Source organism: Anser anser (assembly GCF_964211835.1).
Source record: "Anser anser genome assembly, contig: HAP1_SCAFFOLD_90, whole genome shotgun sequence".
Taxonomy (NCBI): domain Eukaryota; kingdom Metazoa; phylum Chordata; class Aves; order Anseriformes; family Anatidae; genus Anser; species Anser anser.
This window is the reverse complement of record NW_028153635.1, coordinates 305,056-322,440: the sequence shown is the minus strand read 5'-3', so window position 1 is coordinate 322,440 and position 17,385 is coordinate 305,056. Positions and strand designations below refer to the sequence as shown.

Genomic DNA, 17,385 nt, shown 5'->3' with positions numbered 1-17,385 from the left:
CATCATTTTGCTTGTTGCCTTCCATTTTCCTGAACAGACCCAGAACGCTGTTCAGGATATGAATGGATCTGGTCTAAGGAATGGGAAGAAAGCAAAAACCAAGGATACCTCACAGCCCTAAATGCCATAAAAAGCAGTCTCATTTTAAAAAAGATCTCCAAAGCTTTTTTTTTTTTTTTTAAACTGACATCTGCCAATATGGCGATCCAAGTGCTGAACAGAAACCAACTGAACTAGCCCCTGAAAGCCTGAATAAAAATGAGTAACTCTGGTGCACTCAGCAGGTCTGTAATAGAAGTTGGCAAGATTTTTAGATTTCTTTTTTCTCCAGGGTGCTAGTAAAGTTTTTGCGTTACGAGATTTTGAACTCTTTTTGTACAAAAGAATTACAGATGCACTACAGTCACGGTAGCTGGGGGTCTGGAAATACATGCCAACAAGTGTCATAAACTTTGCCTTTGCTGAAGGAAGATAACTAGTCCAAAGAAAACCTGCCTAGTTTGTTTTACAGGCTTGTCTTTCTCAGTACGGAACAAACTGACCTCCCTGGTCTAACTTTCCAGTTGGCTATTCTGCCTTTGTCCTGGAGAGAAGAGCAAGAAGGGAACAAAATATTTTTGCACTCCAAAAAATGCATTAGGGAAGGATTATCACACCTACCTAAGGGTAATTTCTTGTTTGTTTATAAAGCGCAAAGTCTTTCTCTTGGACAGTCTCTGTTGCTGGCCTGTTTTGTGCCTTCCATTTATAATAAAGGTATTAAAGATGCTTACCCCGTTTTGGTGGTTTTTTATTTTTAGAACAGTGTAAGCGGACAGTCGGATGACAAGCAAGAAAGAACAGCATAAACTCCTTGTTGTGACCCTGCTTTTTAATCACCCAGCATCAGCCTTGCTGCAAAACAGTCTCTGCTGATTTACCTGCTTGTTAAAGCACCCCACAGGCTGCAAGTGTTGTGTGCTAGGTGTCAAATTATATTTAACGGTGCATAGGTAAACCATTCATCTTCCCATGGTCAAAGCACAGAACAGCCTCCTGCTAACACAGCTCATCCTTGCTGTAACTGCTTTTAAACCTATTTGTTGGTAAGAAAAGAGCTCAGTACACCACCTTCACAGGGCAAAAATTCACATGGAAGAGCAGAAAAAACCAGAAGTGCTTCCTGAACTTCACGTTACCAACAGCACCATCGGATTTAGATCCTTGCCTGGCATCCAGGATGCACGGCCTGCAAGCACTGCTGCGATGTGGAAGTGCCAAGGCAGGTTTTTGGCCTGCCCTAAAACACTTTTTTTTTTTTTTCTTTTACAAACAATACAAAGAGTGTGCCAGGTATGCTGTAATGCCCGTGTGCCAGGTCAATAGAGGATATCCAAACAACAGAGGCGCTTCTCCTAATTTCTGGCGTGAAAACACTTTCACAGCATTCTTTTCACGAAGAAACCCCTCTCTATCTTCTCCAATGCTCCAGGACCTGCTGCAGCTGCAGCGGCTGCGCTGGTACCAGCCGCATCTTTGACAAATCTTTTCAACGGTTCTGCTTTACCTCGGCACAGTTGAGGTCACTCCTCTTCCTCTTCCAGCCGAGGAAGCAGCTTGCGGGCTCTGCCACACGGTCGGTGCAGAAGCGAAAGCTGGGAACACAGCAGTCAAACTCTCACTGCTAACGAAGCCACCAGGGCAGAGGGCTGACACAGACCCACCAGAGGCGAACCGTACCCGCTCTCCCTCCCGGCTGCGAGGCTCGCCACAGCAGCCCCGACCCGAAGCGCTCACAATGCTTTGCTTGGTGATGTCACCGATGAGTCAGAGTCCCCAGATGAGCATCTGCCTTGCCACTCTTTAATGTTGGTGTTGTTTTTTGGTTGGTTGTTTGCTTGCTTTTGAAACTTATGTAGGTTATGGTAAACCTTCAGGTAAACCACAGATCAATGGGGAAGAAGTCCCACACGAGGGATGGCGCATTCTTTAACGTGCTGCATTCGACAAAGAAGCTCTCTCCATTTTGCGCAGTGGCAACAGGCACGACTGCAACACACGCACGTGTAGGCAGCACCTGCAGGTCCCAAACCGTTAACCAATTTTTAGATAGCACCAATTTTTTATGTAGTTGCTTTCCCTTCATCCATAACCCCTTTTTTCCTTTCTTTATATCGGGTGGCTCTCCTCCATTGTTCTGTCATTTTACTCCCCAGTGTCTGAGCAGGCACTGGGAATCGTTTCCAGAGGAAGGGTACTGCTGAAGCTACAACATTTACTCTCAGGGAAAAGAGAGTATGTGAAAGAATACATACTTCCTTTCTTTTTCCTGTTTTTTTTTTTTTTTAAAATCTCTGAAATCAACGCTGCGGCCTGGCAGCAAATAACTATGGGAGTAATGATGATTCCTCATCCTCACTGTAACATTGTAGTTAATGTCATAAAGAAGCAATTTCCCCAGGCAGTGGCCATTTGAGATGGGAAGGGGCAGTAAGAGGAAGTTTTCCTTAGACTAGCTCTTCCCCCAGAACACCTCGCCATCCAGCAACAAATTCAATTCACCTGCTCCGCCTGATCAGTCAAACGCGCGTCCGACTCCAGCACACGTCACAGCGGTGGTTCTGACGTGGTTTGAGAATCACCTATCCGCAGAATATCTCGGGTTTGTACACTCAAATAACGCAGTCTTTTCCAAATAAGGCCCAGAGCTCACACTCCGAGTGCAGCCTAACAGCACCAGAGGGCCGGTAGGCTAAACATTCCCATCCTGGCAACAGGACTGACCCGGGCAACAGTAAGCATCCCTTCTGCACTTTCGTCGTGAACATCAACATAAGGAAACAGAGACCTCCTCGATCCAAGTTTGAAGAAACAAACACAAAGGTCACCCAAGCGGGTTGTTTTCAGCAAACTAACGGAGAAATTAAGGTGACAACCGCGTGCATCCAGAGTTAGTCAGATCCCGAAGGCAGTTCCTTTGGGAAACGCAGGAGCAGCGCGCCAGATGACGGCTACCTTACAGCGCACCCCTCAGAGGCACTGCTACGAAAGGAAGGCAGAAGGTTGGAACTCAAAATAACTCGCAAGGCGCCCGTTAAGGGGGAAGCTTTAATTTCCTGAGCAGAACCTCCCCCCTGAAGGCAGCCCAGGGACTCTTTGCTTCCCTAGGGAGACAGCGGGGACGGGGCAGGGCGGTGGGATGGAGGGACACAGGGCCAGATGGACGGCCAGACGGCCGGATGGATGGACAGACGGCCAGATGGACGGCCAGACGGCCCAAAAGGCCTGAGCAAGGGCTGAGGAGCGGGAGGGAAGGGCAGGGCGAGGGGAAGGGGAAGGGCGGCCCTGGGCCTGACAGGGCACCTTGGGCCTAACCCCGGGCAGCAGCTCCCCATCTCACAGGGCCCGCGGGGGGCTGCCTGTAACAGGAGATGCGGGCAGGTAAATTTTACAAGCACTGCATCACAAATACCCTGCAACACCTGAACTATTCACTGGGACAGCCTCCTTCCTCACCTCCTGAAAGCTCCAGCTGGCAAACCAAGGACAAAATGAAAGGCAGATGTGGAGGACCTCGTAAGATACTGTTTTGTTCCCTACGTGCCCACTGCTGGTGACACGTAATGCCTCCTGTTCCCAAACGACATCGGCACGTTACATCTTTACTACATGCTGAAAGGAACTCAGCAACTTGAACACAACTTAGAATTACCCATCCCGGCAGCAGGCTGTCCAGCTGAAGCTGCTTTAGCCAATCAAGTGTGTCATGCTGCCCCTCAAAGGTTTCTTCCTGGGAACGTCTGCTGTGACACTCCTGACGTATTACTTCTCGGAATGGCAGAACTGCGCTGGGTAGGCCCCACAGCAAGACTCGTATTTCTGTCCTTCCCTTTCAGGAAAGGATCTCCCACCTTGAATTTATTAATTTTCATGATGATGATACACAAATTGAAGTTTTGAAAAACTGAATGCTGATTAACAGATTTCTAGCACAGCCTCTGCATCAAAATTCATTTCTCTCCATTTAGGTAATCTTAGTTTCTGAGTTACAGTTACAGTCAAAATTTTTCTTCTTCGATTTTTTTCTTTTTTTTTTCTTTTTTTTTTTTTTTTGTGATCAGAAAAACGAGGGGACTGGCTGTCCCAAGTCAGCCGGGGAACTTCTCTTTGGTTGATGCATCAAGCAACTCAGCTCTCTTGGGGAAACTTAAATAGAAAAGACAGATCTCCAAACGGATAAAAAAAATAAATCAAATGATAAAAACCCAACCGACACATCTGATACCCCAGCTTATTGAACAGCACAAGGGTTTAATCTACAGGCTCTGTCCAAAGCAGCAAGAAGTGACAGATTTAATCCAAACCACTTGCCCGCTCTCACTCTCTGATCTGGAGACGTTATTGGACAAGCATGCATAGCAGTAACACTTGTAAACACTGGGTTACTGCACCACAGCCCCAAATCCCTCACGGGCCCACTAAGATACTTTTACTGACTGATCCACAATAAACACTCCCAAAAAGATTCTCAACAAGCTAAACCCTGTTTAGAAAGAATCTGAGGAACCTGTCACTGCAGCAACAAAGGGCTGCAATTGTATGCAAAATCTCCAACACCCTCCTTAGCACCCTGCTAGCTCAAGGACTGTGTGGGGCTTCCGTGCCCTGAACGAGTCCACCCTGGCCACATAATGCAGATGTAATGGTCAAGAAAGCACATAGCGTTATCGAAACTTATCAGATCCACAGCAAAAAGAAAAGCCCACGCTTCTATATTTCTCCTCCTTCTCCATTCACAGAAGGAAGAGACTGAAAACAAGCAGATTTGTGGTTTACATTTACAGTTAATGTGAAAAATGGCTATTTGTGAAATACATCACGTATTGTTTCAAGCTACAAACAACTCGCTCCCACAAAGGAAAGACTTTTGACCTCAGCATGCAACCCCAGTTACAAATAACTTCCTATCTACCAGCGGGCCGCGTTCCCCTGGCACTCAGTCACTCCGCAGCACGGCAGCCACCTTTCTTCTAAGGATGGCAAATTCTACTTAGAAACGCTCTGTAGAAGAGTGATGTTGTCCCCTTTTAACACGATCCGGCCTGCAGCAAAGAGAAGGGAAAGAGGGGATTAGAGAGAGCCCAGAACCTGAGAATAATCTCGTGTTTTCAGAAAGTGTTTTGTGTGGTTGAGCAGGGTTTTGCCCATCATGCAGAGTGCAGGCCGCCTGGTATTACACGTTTCAAAGACCAGAACTGGTCTCAGGCAGGGACAGATTCTCCTTCATCCAGCAAAATCAGCAGCTCAAAAATCATCAGGGACAGAGATGTAGCCAGGAATTGCTCACTGAACTTCAACAGCAAGGCTCGTCACACGGTTGGTACGTCTCAGTGCTGCTACCTAGAAGGCTCACCCGGGCAGGTTTCAGACCGCGCGTCACTCGGGTTGCACAGACACACGACACACCCAGCTGTTTCCTTGATTTTGTCTTGGAGTGAATCTCCTCTGCGTCGTCCAGCGCCAAATTCACGTACTCGTCAAAGCCCTAGAAATCGGCAACAGTGGCAATTAGTTCAGCAACAACACGAACCATCGTCAGCTTTGCTGACCCAGGCTGGACAACGAAGACTAATTGTTAGAGAAGCACGATTTCTTTTTTCCCTTGGGCTAGTTTTTCTTGACAAGAAAAAATAGGATTGTGAATGAGGGAAAACAAACTAACGATGTAACGTGGGGTCATGCTGACACTCACGATGATGCAGCCTTCTATCCGCACGTTCACTTGCTCAGCCACACCTGGATCCTCGAGCTCTGCAGAACGAAGGAGGAGAGTAAATTGGAACACAAACACCGCGAGCAGTTTTGTTCTCTCTCGTGTGTTCAGAAATACCCGCTAACCATAGCCGCTAGAGCTCCCAAACACTCCAAGGAGCAACTCTCAGGGGCAGTTTCAATTAACAGTCTGACATTTTAGAGTCTTATATGACTGGGTGAATACTACACGTTTGCTGAAGGACACGTTTCCAGTCACAAGGGAACACTCCTGCACGCCCGGCTGCACGATCCCACTCCCGTTAACACGAGGGGGAAACGCCGGGCTGCGCAGCAGCTCCTTGTACCCACCAGCACGCCGCACAGCTCTCCATTCCCCACAAACCTGCCCCGAGCAACGGGTGGGAGCCGAAAACTCAGCGAGGGAGATCCCCGGACCCTCCCCGCTCCCCCCACCCCCCCCAAATCCCCATCCCCATCCCCTCCCCGTCCTCTCCCCGCGCTACTCACGCTCTGCAGGTAGCGGAAGATGAGGTTCTGGGGCACTGCGTGAAGGGCTCAGCACGGGGACAAGAGCTCCAGGCCCGGGACAAGGCCTCAAGACAAGGCCTCAAACCCTGCAACGAGGCCCCAGGGCCCCGGGACAAGGCCTCAAGGCCCGGGCCGAGACCCCTGAGGCCCGGGCCGCCCCCCACCCGCTCCCCCGTCGCTCCCCAGCCGCAGGAAGGCTACGATGGGCTGCACCATCACCGTCTGCACCTTCTGGTCCTGCCCGCGGTACGCCATGGCTGCCGCCGCCTCGCTGCTCCCGCCGCCCCTGCTGGGCCGCCTCCGGAAGCCCCTGAGGCCGGGCGGGAGCGCGCAAGGGACGCTGGGATGCTGGAGGAGCGTGGCGGGCCGCTCTAGCAGGCCGGGAGGACCGTGTCTCTATGGTCGCAGGCAGGAGTCCCTGCGCCTCTATGGTCGCAGGCAGGAGTCCCTGCGCCAGCTTTATTGGTGAGCAGCGAGGCTGGGGGGGGGAGGGGGGCAAGACAGCCTTAAATAAAATACAAATATAAAAAGTGTTATAAATGGCTGTTATAAATCCAAATAGGATTACAATCAAAGTTTACAATTTATTAAACGAATAGAGGCAAGCAAGCAGCGCTGGGTGCGCCGGGAGTCTCTGCTCCCCCAGGACGCACACCTGTTACTTAAGGCGGCTGGTTTTGATGCTCCCAGGCTAATACATATTCATTACTACTTCGAGAAGAGGCAGGGTTATTAGAATTGGTTTCCGGAATCCGAAACCCCTCCCAGGGGCGCCTGCGTACCAGTCTCTGGTGGTCTCTCGGGGCTTGCTCGGGCTGAATGCTGGTTGTCTTCCTCCCAGGCTTTTGTCCTTCAATTGTCCTTCAGCTCCCCCTTCCTCCTCGTTTGGGAGCCTCTGCGCCGGATTTCAGAAACTCTAGCAACATCCCCTGCAGTAGTCAGCACTTTTCCCTAAAAACCCCTTTGTTCTCTTATCACCTAGACCCGGGCCTCAATGTTAACCCTTCAAATCCCTTAGTGACACGAATTGCTGGACCATTCCTTACAAAAGGAAGGATAAAATATGTAGAGGAGCAATGGCACACGCGAAAGCCCAGCGCCGCGGGCAGAGGCAGCGAAGGTTGACGGCAGAACAGTGCTCGGTTTGAACACGGAGAGGGAAAGCGAGGGGAAGGTGGCCGAAGCCGGCCGCAGTCTCTGAGCTCTCCTCCTCCTGATTGTTTTCTCTCAAAGCCATTTCTGTCTGTGTGCGGGCACCCGGAGCCGGCAGAAGTCCCCGTGAAGTCCTTCGGCAGGACGGAGGGCTGCGTGGGCTCCAGTGAGAGAGGGAGTTAGGAGAATCTTATCAAGTAGAGATAGAGCGCTGACGGCATTAAACTAGGATGCTACTTAGTGTCTTTGCTAACTATGGTGCATTGTGCCAATTAACTAAAGCAAGAAGCCTTGGGCCCCTTACCAAGGTCAGTCTCCTAATAAGAGAGCGAGCCTATCTTAAGAAACTGGGAGAAACTGGTCCTGCAGATGGACAAGAGCCAAGGAGCAACTGAGTCTGTGCAAAGACAAGAGGTCAACTAGCGGTGACGAGGAAGAGTCATCAATCTTCATGCCCACGACCTCCCGTGCTGCCCAGCGCTGAATAAACATACCTACTTTACAATCTCACTGATTGTGGAGTCCGTTTTCCGCAAGTCGCCAGCAGCAGTTTCTTCCGCAGAGGTTTTCCCAGAGCCGCTTCAAAGCTTCCCTCGCGGAGCTGGGGCGTCGCAGGGGGTCATCAAAGCACGCACGTACACACACACACACACACACACACACACAGGCGTTGTTGTCCAAACAGAAAGTATTTACAACAAATTCGACAAGCGGTTTTTCTCTGCCAGCAACAAATGCCTGAGGGCCCCTACAGCTTCACAAATCATAGCACAAAGAGCCTAAAGTTCCTCTAAAATTTAGGGAAATGATTCAAAATAGATCTGCTAGGGGAAAACGATCACTGGCGGCAGGGTACACAATACACCCGAGCCTCAGCTCTCCTCCGCAGGGTCAGTGCCCACGCCCAAGTGCGACGCTGATGGCACCCGAACATTTGCTGTAGCAGGCAGCAGAGCCAGCAGCTCAGGGGAGCAATTTTAAAAACCAGGAGGCACTTAAACCAACCCTTAATTGACCCAGTTACTGCAGGAGAGTCCCGACTACTCGCCCTGGAGTCCTACTGTCACCAGCAAAAAGCACCAACCAAAGCTTGGGGGAACTTTGGTACAGCACAAGAGAAGGGAGTGGGGGTAGCGTAGCCGTATCGCAGAGCTGCTGCTTTTCACACCATTTTATCATCCCTGATAATTGAAAGTAAGGCCGGGTGGGCTGACCCCACCACCACCACTCCTGGCAGCATGTTTGGTCCACAACGCTAGAATAATTATTCTGCTCCCTCCCGCCCCTACAGCTTCATCATCTGAAAAGATTACAGTCAAAACAATGGCATACACAAATAAAAGTCAAGAGTTGACATAGTAACTCCGGGATTTGGGTATCAACTGTCCGAGAAATCAGAACACCCAGGCTTCACAATGTGCCCAACATCGAGCTGTGCCAAGGCGGGGGGGAAGGAAGAAGCTTTCCGTTTAAGCCTTCAGAGCATCGCTCCATCACTACGTCAATTCACAGCCACCGCAGCGTGCCGATGGTCATCTTTCTGTGCCAAAAGAAACAAGTGCTTTGTCCTCTTGATATCAAAGGTAGCCACCTATAGTTACGGAACCATGCACAAGACCTTAACTCTGACCAGCAGGGAAACTTAGGACAACTGAGTGCAGATCCTGCCAATTTCTACCAGTTCCAACTGTGCTTTAAGTCTCATTGCAAAGCCTCAGTTAGAAAAAGGATCACCTCGGGGTATCCAACAAGAAGAAGAGTTGTTTTTTTTTTTTGTTTTTTTTTTTTAATATACCATAGGACTATGCAGTTCAATCATCAATCATCTTGGAAAGCTCAAGGAGGAGGTCATCCTCATCCTTCCCTGGGTCCAAGTCGAGCTCGGCTTCCAGTATGCCGTCTGAGAGTTCCCAAAGTAGCGTCTCTAAATCCTCGTCTACAGATACGGGCGCGTTGCCTGTGGAACTCAGCCGGCGTGTCCTTGCTTCTTCTAGCTGGGAAGAAGCTGAAGTCGAGCTTGAGAACTCCATTGGCTCCACAGATTCTGCCTGGCTTCCAAGATGTGCTTCAGGTCTTGGCAGAGCAAGGAAGAGAACAATCAGTATATGCCATTTCTTAACGGGAAATCCCTTTTCTGCAAACCGGCTCTTAAAACCGTAGCCAACCCCTCCTGCACTTCAATCTTACCCAGGGATTGTTATTCAATTAACCCAGGGCTACATTTAGAGCCCAATATATTAGCAGGTACATTTTTCAGTTTGGGGGTTTCTCTGTGAAGCCAGAGCACCTGGAGTCTAGCAAAGATGGTTCAATTGTTGTAGCAAGAGGCACTTTGCCACCTTGCTTAATTTTCCTGTAAAAATGGTAAGAAGTCTCCATCTGCAAATATCTGTTTGCTAAGTTAGTCATTTTTCCCACGGCACACTCAGCAGAGTTTGCTCCCCACTACAGGAAGCTGATCTGCAGCCATCACTTCCCTCTGCTCTCCCTGCACTCTTGTCACCTTGTATGTTTGTTCGGGTGGCATTCTTGAGGACCAAAAGGCAGAGGACACTACTCATCATTTATCACCTCACGAGGAAGTAGGAGAACTTCACCTCATCCTCATTTAGGTATTCAGACAGAGCAAGAAGTCACTGGAAAGCTGTACCGACTTGCAGCATTTAAAGAAAGTAAGTCTAATTAAGCATTCCTGCTAGCTGCTAGAAAGTCATTTCACGTGACTTATTCCTCTGATGGATTTGGGCTTTAATTATCTCAGAACCCTCCTTTTTTCCCCACGTGTGACAGAACTTATGTTTCACTGGGGATATACACCGATTGAGAAAAAGAACAAGTTGTGGTCATCACCTGTTTTGGGGATTTTCTTCAAGTCTGGTGGCTGGGACGTGCTCCAGCGTGGCTGGAACAGCCTAGAAAGCAGCAAAACAGTATTTAGGACTCATGGGTAAAAGATTCCTTACTAGCTTTTTCCTCCATGCTGCTTCTCCTCTGGCATTGCGGAGCCTTAGCCAAAATACAAAACCAAGGTGCTCCTGAAGAAAGTTAATATTCACTTGGAGGTTACTAATGATCTTGTGTCTTTTAAGAACACAGCATTAATGGACAAAATCCTCCACACCAGAGAAATCACAGAATCACAGAGGACTAAGTAAATAGTGCCATTAATCTAATAAATATGGAAGGGTACTACAAGAATTCTGTAGGCAGCTACTGGATTTAAAAGGAAACAGAAAGCCTGTAGAACTTTTGAGTTTTCCATCTTTTCTCCTAGAGGAGGGTGTAAATTTTACAAGGGATCCATTTCTGCATTAGCCCCTGTCCTTACCATAGCTGCTTTTTTGGCTGGAGGTCCCATTGTGTCAGCGTCAGAGGCAGTCCGTGGCTTCACAGCTGCTACAGCAGAGGGAAAACTGCCAGGTGCCTTACGTTTCAGTGCCTTCTTCTTGGGGGAAGCGACTTTCCCATCCCAAGGCTTCGAAAACATGTCAAAGTTGGCTAGAGTAAAAGGAAGAGAGAACTGATACAGTCTTGCTCTGCCTCATGAAAAATCCACGTTCTCTTCCTCATTTCCACGGCCCGTCTACACAGTTAACTGTATTTGGCCAGCAGAAGTACACTGCCATTGCCTGGATTCTCAGCAATATCTTCCACATAGTAAACTCCGTCTACCAACAATCCATACAAAGGAACAAAGGAACTGAATAGCTACAGTAAATCATAATCCAGGACGAGGGAAACTCAGACACAGAGCGATCCCAAGTGCAAGCAATACTCTAAGACGTTGTATGAAGTCTAGTAAGATTCACAAATGTTGACAGCTTTTGTATTTAAAGTCTTGCTCCCTCTAGGAAAGGAAAAGCAGCAGGTATAGTAAGACAAGAGAGTGTATGCAACTGTTGTACCAGCTTCCTCTCCCCTGCAGTGATGTCCCACAAAATCTATTAAGTTGTTCTACAAAATCCAAATTTGTAGAGTCATATTCTAGTCTCCCATTCCTGACCTAACATCTGGCTGGCAGGAGAAGAAACGAAAGAAGGCTGGGTACTTGTTTTCTTTGTGTGTTTATTTCCTCGTGTCCCATGAGACAGAGAGAAAGGCTACAATGTGCAGTGCATGCAGCCTTTAAGCCCTCCTTATCTCCCTCACACAATCTCATTTTACAAAGTTGATATAATCTTAACAACGAGGCCTTTGATCCTCTGTCATTTTTGACAGAAACTGGCCCCCCACATTAAGACGCTGATGCATGCTTTACAAACACATACACGTGTCAAGTTAAGCAACACATGCCAAAGAGGAAGGTGAACTTGAACTCAACGCAGGGAGGACTTCATACCGTAAACAGATGGCAGAAAAAAACAGAATACCAAAATTAGACTAAAAAGCCCCTCAATGTGTTAATTTTCTAGTGGGAAATACAGAATACCATCACGTAATTAACGAAAACAGACATGGTTGCATGTTCTGGCCCTTCTTTGCCTTTGAACTTTGTAGCCTTAAACTCTTTTATCCTCTGCATTGAAGGAAAAAGCAAAGCAGATCCTGAGCAAACGGAACTTGCTCAATATGGGAAGCACCTCACCGGGGCAGGTATTAAAGCATCTTATTACCTGATAGCTTTGTGTTCCATAACGATTTCTGCCCGGCTGGGGCAGGTCCAGGTTGTGCTGGGGGAGCTGGCACATTTCCTCCACTCTGCTGCATCCGCAGAGCTTTCTCGCGCTTTATTTCTTCCAGGGTTTTAACACGCACTTCTCCTTCTGGCTTGGCTTTACCTGCCGGCTCCTTCGACTGCACTTTGCTGGGCCCGGAAAGAGTGAGCACGCTCTGCTTCTTGGGCTCACCCTCAATTTTTGCCCCTGCGCTGGGATCTTTGGTTTTACCATGCCATTCAGCCTGGGCTTTGGCTTGACATTCTCGTCTCTGAAGAGCTCTCTCACGACGGATTTCCTCCAGTGTTTTCACATGGATCTCTCCCTTTGGCTTAGCAGCCTTCCCTGTCATCATCAAGAAATGAGAAGCACCAACATTTAAAGAGAGTCCAACAATAGTTTAAGTCTCCAAAATTTGTCACAGTACTAAGGAAAACTAAGCCTGAGCGTTCCCAATAACGCATCTTAGGACAATAGCCTAACATTCTCCTCCTCCTCTGAGCCACTTGTTGTATTTTGAAGACCAGCCCTATCCAGAGAGAGTTGCTACACAGAAATGCTAGTTTACTTGATTACTTTTTCAGACTGCATTTCAAATTCCTGCTCCCGGCAGTGGCTCTATTCTAATTGTATATGATGGTTCACAGAAGCAGCTTAAAACCTTGACAAGGCACAAGCGGAAAATAAACACACACCTAGAGGCAGATTTCTGATAGTGGCTGTCAGAAGAGCTTCAGCACTCGAGCAAGAGGAACCAGTTCTTTGTTTTCATTTGAATTCCTTTTTAGGGCTGTATGAAAACGGTCTAAGTTCACGGAAAGGAAGAAGGAGAAAGTATATTTAATAGCCAGTTGTTACCTTTCGCAGCACTAGTCCGTTGAGAAGGTAATCCTAGCCTCTCCTTCACAGACTTGGGAACTTGAACTGCAAAACAGAAAAAGACCAAATTAGGGAGGCTGCATAAACGTCAACTTTGTGTTCACATTCGAAAACAAGGCAGGAAAGGTAACTTTGAATCCCGGTGATTAAGACCTCAGCCAACATGCAAAAAGAAACATCGCAGGAAAAGGACAAACAGAAAGCCTAAATACAAAACCCGTGAATCACATCCAGATGCCTGTTTAGTAGCTGTACCTCTCTTTGGTGCTTTGTCAGCATTTCCCGGAACCTCCACCTTCTTCCCCAGCCTTTCAGCAAGGCTGCGCTTCACCGGAAGGGCGCTTACATCAGCTTCAGACAGAGAAAACAAGGAATATTTTAAGAACATTTCTTTGCAGGAAGATTTGAGAACAGTCAACCACAAGCTTCTATTTTTCAAGCATATTTTCATAAAATTGCCTTTCAGCTGCTAAATGGTTTTTTTGCCATTTCTGCAGTCAACACAGATCTCCACTGCAATGCATTTTCCTCTCATACGTCAAAAATACTCTTCAATGCAGTCATATAGAGAAGGCGGCACCTAAATAACAGCTCATAAAAAGTTCTTACCCACGGAGGCTTTCCGTTTTCCTTGTTTCTCAGCAAGATCTAGTCGAACCACAGGTTCCTCCCCTAAAACAAAAGTAAAATTTTTCTATTTCATAGAAACCAGTAGCCAATAGAAATAGTATACTGTTAGCCCATGTCCAAAAAAAAACCAGCAAGGCACTGTTTTGACAGCTAAACCACACAAACTCACATTTCAACTATAATTAACTTAGAAAAAGTATCCATAGTCTCAGTGTTTGCCTCAAATTCCAGCTGAATGTAGTCGAGAATGAATCTGAGTCTGCTTGACAGCTATACTTTGTGCAGAACAGAGCTGCATAAGCAAGCAGAATATTATTAGGTACAAATGCTGAGAAATATTCCTTTCTAAGGTGAATGTCTATGAGTAGAAGTACTTCTTCACTTCTTTCCCTTTCAAAGGAATTTGCACAACTCTAAACAATATAATTTATACACAGACTCCTATCGCACTACTGTCCACACGTGCCACTGTCAGCCTCTTTAAAGCTTCAGAAATTGCTTCTTACATAGCACTGTCCTCTAGAGCTCTTTCTTCTCGTTACTCTCCTGTTTTTCAGTTATCCCCCTATTTGCATACTGACACATTTTTTTCTTTCTCCTGCTACTGCACTTAACCTGAGCACCAAAGCTTTCCAGTACAACCAGGGACTTTCAGCATAAAAGCATGTTTTGAACAGAAGGCGGCAGCACCAGGAGGCTAACAGGGGTGAATTGCCTTCCTTCTTGCTTAACCTTCCAGTTTAGGAGTAATGAAATCAAAACAAAAGCATGAATTATTACCTTCCTCTGTAGACAGTGTCACAGTTCTCACCACTGTCCGGACATTTTCCTTTTCCGGAGCAGGAAAAATCATAGAATCGACGGGAGGAAGAGAAGATCTTGAAGGACCTTCTGCTCAGAGCAAGCAAAACATAAGGAAGTTTACCAAACAGAAAAAACTATCACGAAGAACAAAAAACTTTAATTATTCATTACTGTCAAACATACAGTGACCAGAGCATGCAAATAAGAGAGGTGACTAATTTGCCTCTGGTTGCCCTTGGAATTCCCATCTAGAATACCAGCTGGCTGAGAATCAGGTTGCTCGATGCCCCCAGCTAAACATGGAAGTCTATCCCTCAAGCAGCTCCCAGCCACCATCACCTGCCATTCTGAAGCCAATCAAATTTCACTTCTTTGGCAAAATAGTTGGATTCACCAAAGCATAGCCAGCTACCCGGTATTACTGGAAGAGTTTTTTTTTGAAAGAAAAATCATCACACAGGATGAAGGTGAACCGGGTAAGGAAGCAGGGAATATTAACTCACCACCGTGTCTCTTAGTTTTTTCCTTCATTTTCTGCAATTTGATTTCTTCAAGTGTTTTTATTCCAAAATTCAGACCGTCCTCTGAAAACAGAAAACAGTTAATGAGACTAAGGCTTAGAGGCACTCACTGAGGACCACAGATCCTCAGGCTTCTTAGTGCTCAGGAACTTTCAGAAGTATTTAGAATAAAGCCTGTCAACACTCCTCACAAGTGAAACAACCATAGAATCAATGGCATTTTGCCCCTCCTTTCACCCTTCAGGGTAAAAACTGTAGTTTTAATTTTAATCCATTTACGTGATATTAGATCCCTCTATCGTTAGATATGGCTTTCAACAGTGGTTGCCAGGCTGCACGTGCAGCCATTTAAACTCCATGCTGTGACCCTGTTTTGTTCTCCAAAAGGAAAGAAAAGGAGTTCAACTTTCTGACCCAATGGGCACATGATGGTATCAGGGAGAAATGAGATCATGGAAATAACCGAGTCCATTCAGCACCCCTACATTCTGTTGTGTTTTTACGCCACATTGCTTTTGAGTTAATTGTCAAGTTCTCCTTCCGATTTATCCTACTACAGGTGCTGGAATACCTTGTTTAGCAGTAGTAGCACTGGCTTTCCGAGTGGAAATCATCCGTAATCCATTTTGGCCTTCCTCAGCTGGTTGCTGGACGGGAGTTTTAGTTTCTTCTCCTTCCGCAGAAAGCTGGTCTGAAGGGGAAAAATCTATTCAGTTATGCATAGGCCAGATTGTTCGTGATTATGTAGCTCATGCAATGACACTTCAGTCCATGGTTCCTATAAAAAAGTTGTTTTTTTTTTTTTTTTTAATACAGCTACACTGACCTGATGAACTCGTAAGTAGACTACCCTAGGACAAAACATCTAGGACTCTAGATTCTCTCTGCAGCTTTAACTACTACACAACATATTACTCTTCAGACAAAAAAAAAGGAATTTCCTTCCTAGTTTCACATAGAGCTTTACACAACAGACCAGCTAAAGCCAAGAGTGGTTCTAAGCTTTCCTCCAACATTTCAGGTTCTGTCCACTGACTGCCAGACAAAGCCACCAGTGACCTGAGCGGACTGCCTGCCCTATCGCTAGTCAGACCTCAGGTCATCTGTGATTTAGACATTCATTTACAGCACAAATTCCTTCCAAGAACCAAAGACTTACACAATCATTTACAGCACAAATTCCTTCCAAGAACCAAAGACTTACACAATCATTTACAGCACAAATTCCTTCCAAGAACCAAACCATGCTCACCATCATCATCTTCATCATCATCTGCAGCATTGATTACAACTGGAGGGTGTGTAGGGCTTGGGACATTTTCCGAGTTTTCCACTTTCATCACCCGCCTTAGCTATGGAGAGGGATTGGACTGGACAGAAAGTTTGTTTTGCTGCAGTGACATCTGAGCCACTTTCAAATCATCGTCCGCGGACTCAGGCGGACTTGGCAGTGTAGCTAGAGGAAGAGGAGGATCATCAGTAATATGGCAGTTTAAAACTTTGACCACAATGCACGAAGATGGTAGCTAAGGCAGATAACCTGCACAGGCAATGAATGCAGCATCTCCTTTTGCCCATCCCGCCACTGTTTACACCGTGAACAATGACTTGCCTTCAAACAACAACACATCTCCCTACCACCCAGCAGAAGACGAAACAACAGAAAGCAAACTGCAAGGCAAATATCACACAAAGCAGAGAGAAGCTGAGCATGAAAGCAGAAAACAAATACCAGCAGTACAGCAGCAGTACACTCGGTTTAGCTGACCACCTAGGACTGCAGACCTTTTCCTGCACTCACAAATGAACGGTTACCTGATGTCTCCTACACTATTGGCACCCACTAAGTAATATGCAAAATTAATTCTTCAATACTTAAAGAAAAAGGACCTAAACTCACTCTTGCTTGGTGGTAAGAAGACGCCATCGATGTAACGTCCCTTTGCATGATGAAAAGCACAGTTGGCTTTCTGACAGCCCACTGGCTGCTTCTCCCAGTAGCAGGGAATCTCAGCGCGCTTTTTCTGAAGACAGAAAGAAAGACAAGCTCGTGATAACATGCACCTAAGGTTTGCAAAGAGATGCACAGTTCCAGGTCACGACAGCGATAGGGCTGTCACAATACAGTGCTGAAACATCATTCCAAAGGTCAGTTTATCACGGAAGTATAGTATTTCCGGGCATATTCACAAAGTTTGCAGAAGCTGTAACCACTATGCACGTTTAGCCTTGTCATCATTCAGTTTGAGAAGACAGGCACTCTCAGACATCAGTTTAGGGTGGGTTAAACTAATACACCTAGGATTATACTAGGATTATTCAGAGGGAAAAAGAACATCTTAAATTGCCTACGTTAACTCTATCCAGAACTACTTCTCGGAGACTTCGTTCTTCTGCACCTTTAACTTTCCCCACTGCTTCCTAGCCCAGGCAGCTAGAACAGCATTATCTGAAGGACTCCG

The 17,385-nt window shown here is 46.7% G+C and overlaps 1 long non-coding RNA gene across 1 annotated transcript; it reads right to left on the bottom strand.

Moving 5' to 3' along the window:
• Nucleotides 1–10,933: 10,933 nt before the first annotated feature.
• On the bottom strand, nt 10,934–15,539 carry LOC310891767. The gene is made up of 6 exons (XR_014577711.1): nt 15,495–15,539; nt 14,906–14,986; nt 14,379–14,489; nt 13,224–13,640; nt 12,948–13,013; nt 10,934–12,434 (listed from the first exon to the last, which is right to left on the bottom strand). It is a non-coding gene; the product is annotated as an uncharacterized lncRNA (long non-coding RNA).
• Between the last annotated feature and the right edge of the window lie 1,846 nt (nt 15,540–17,385).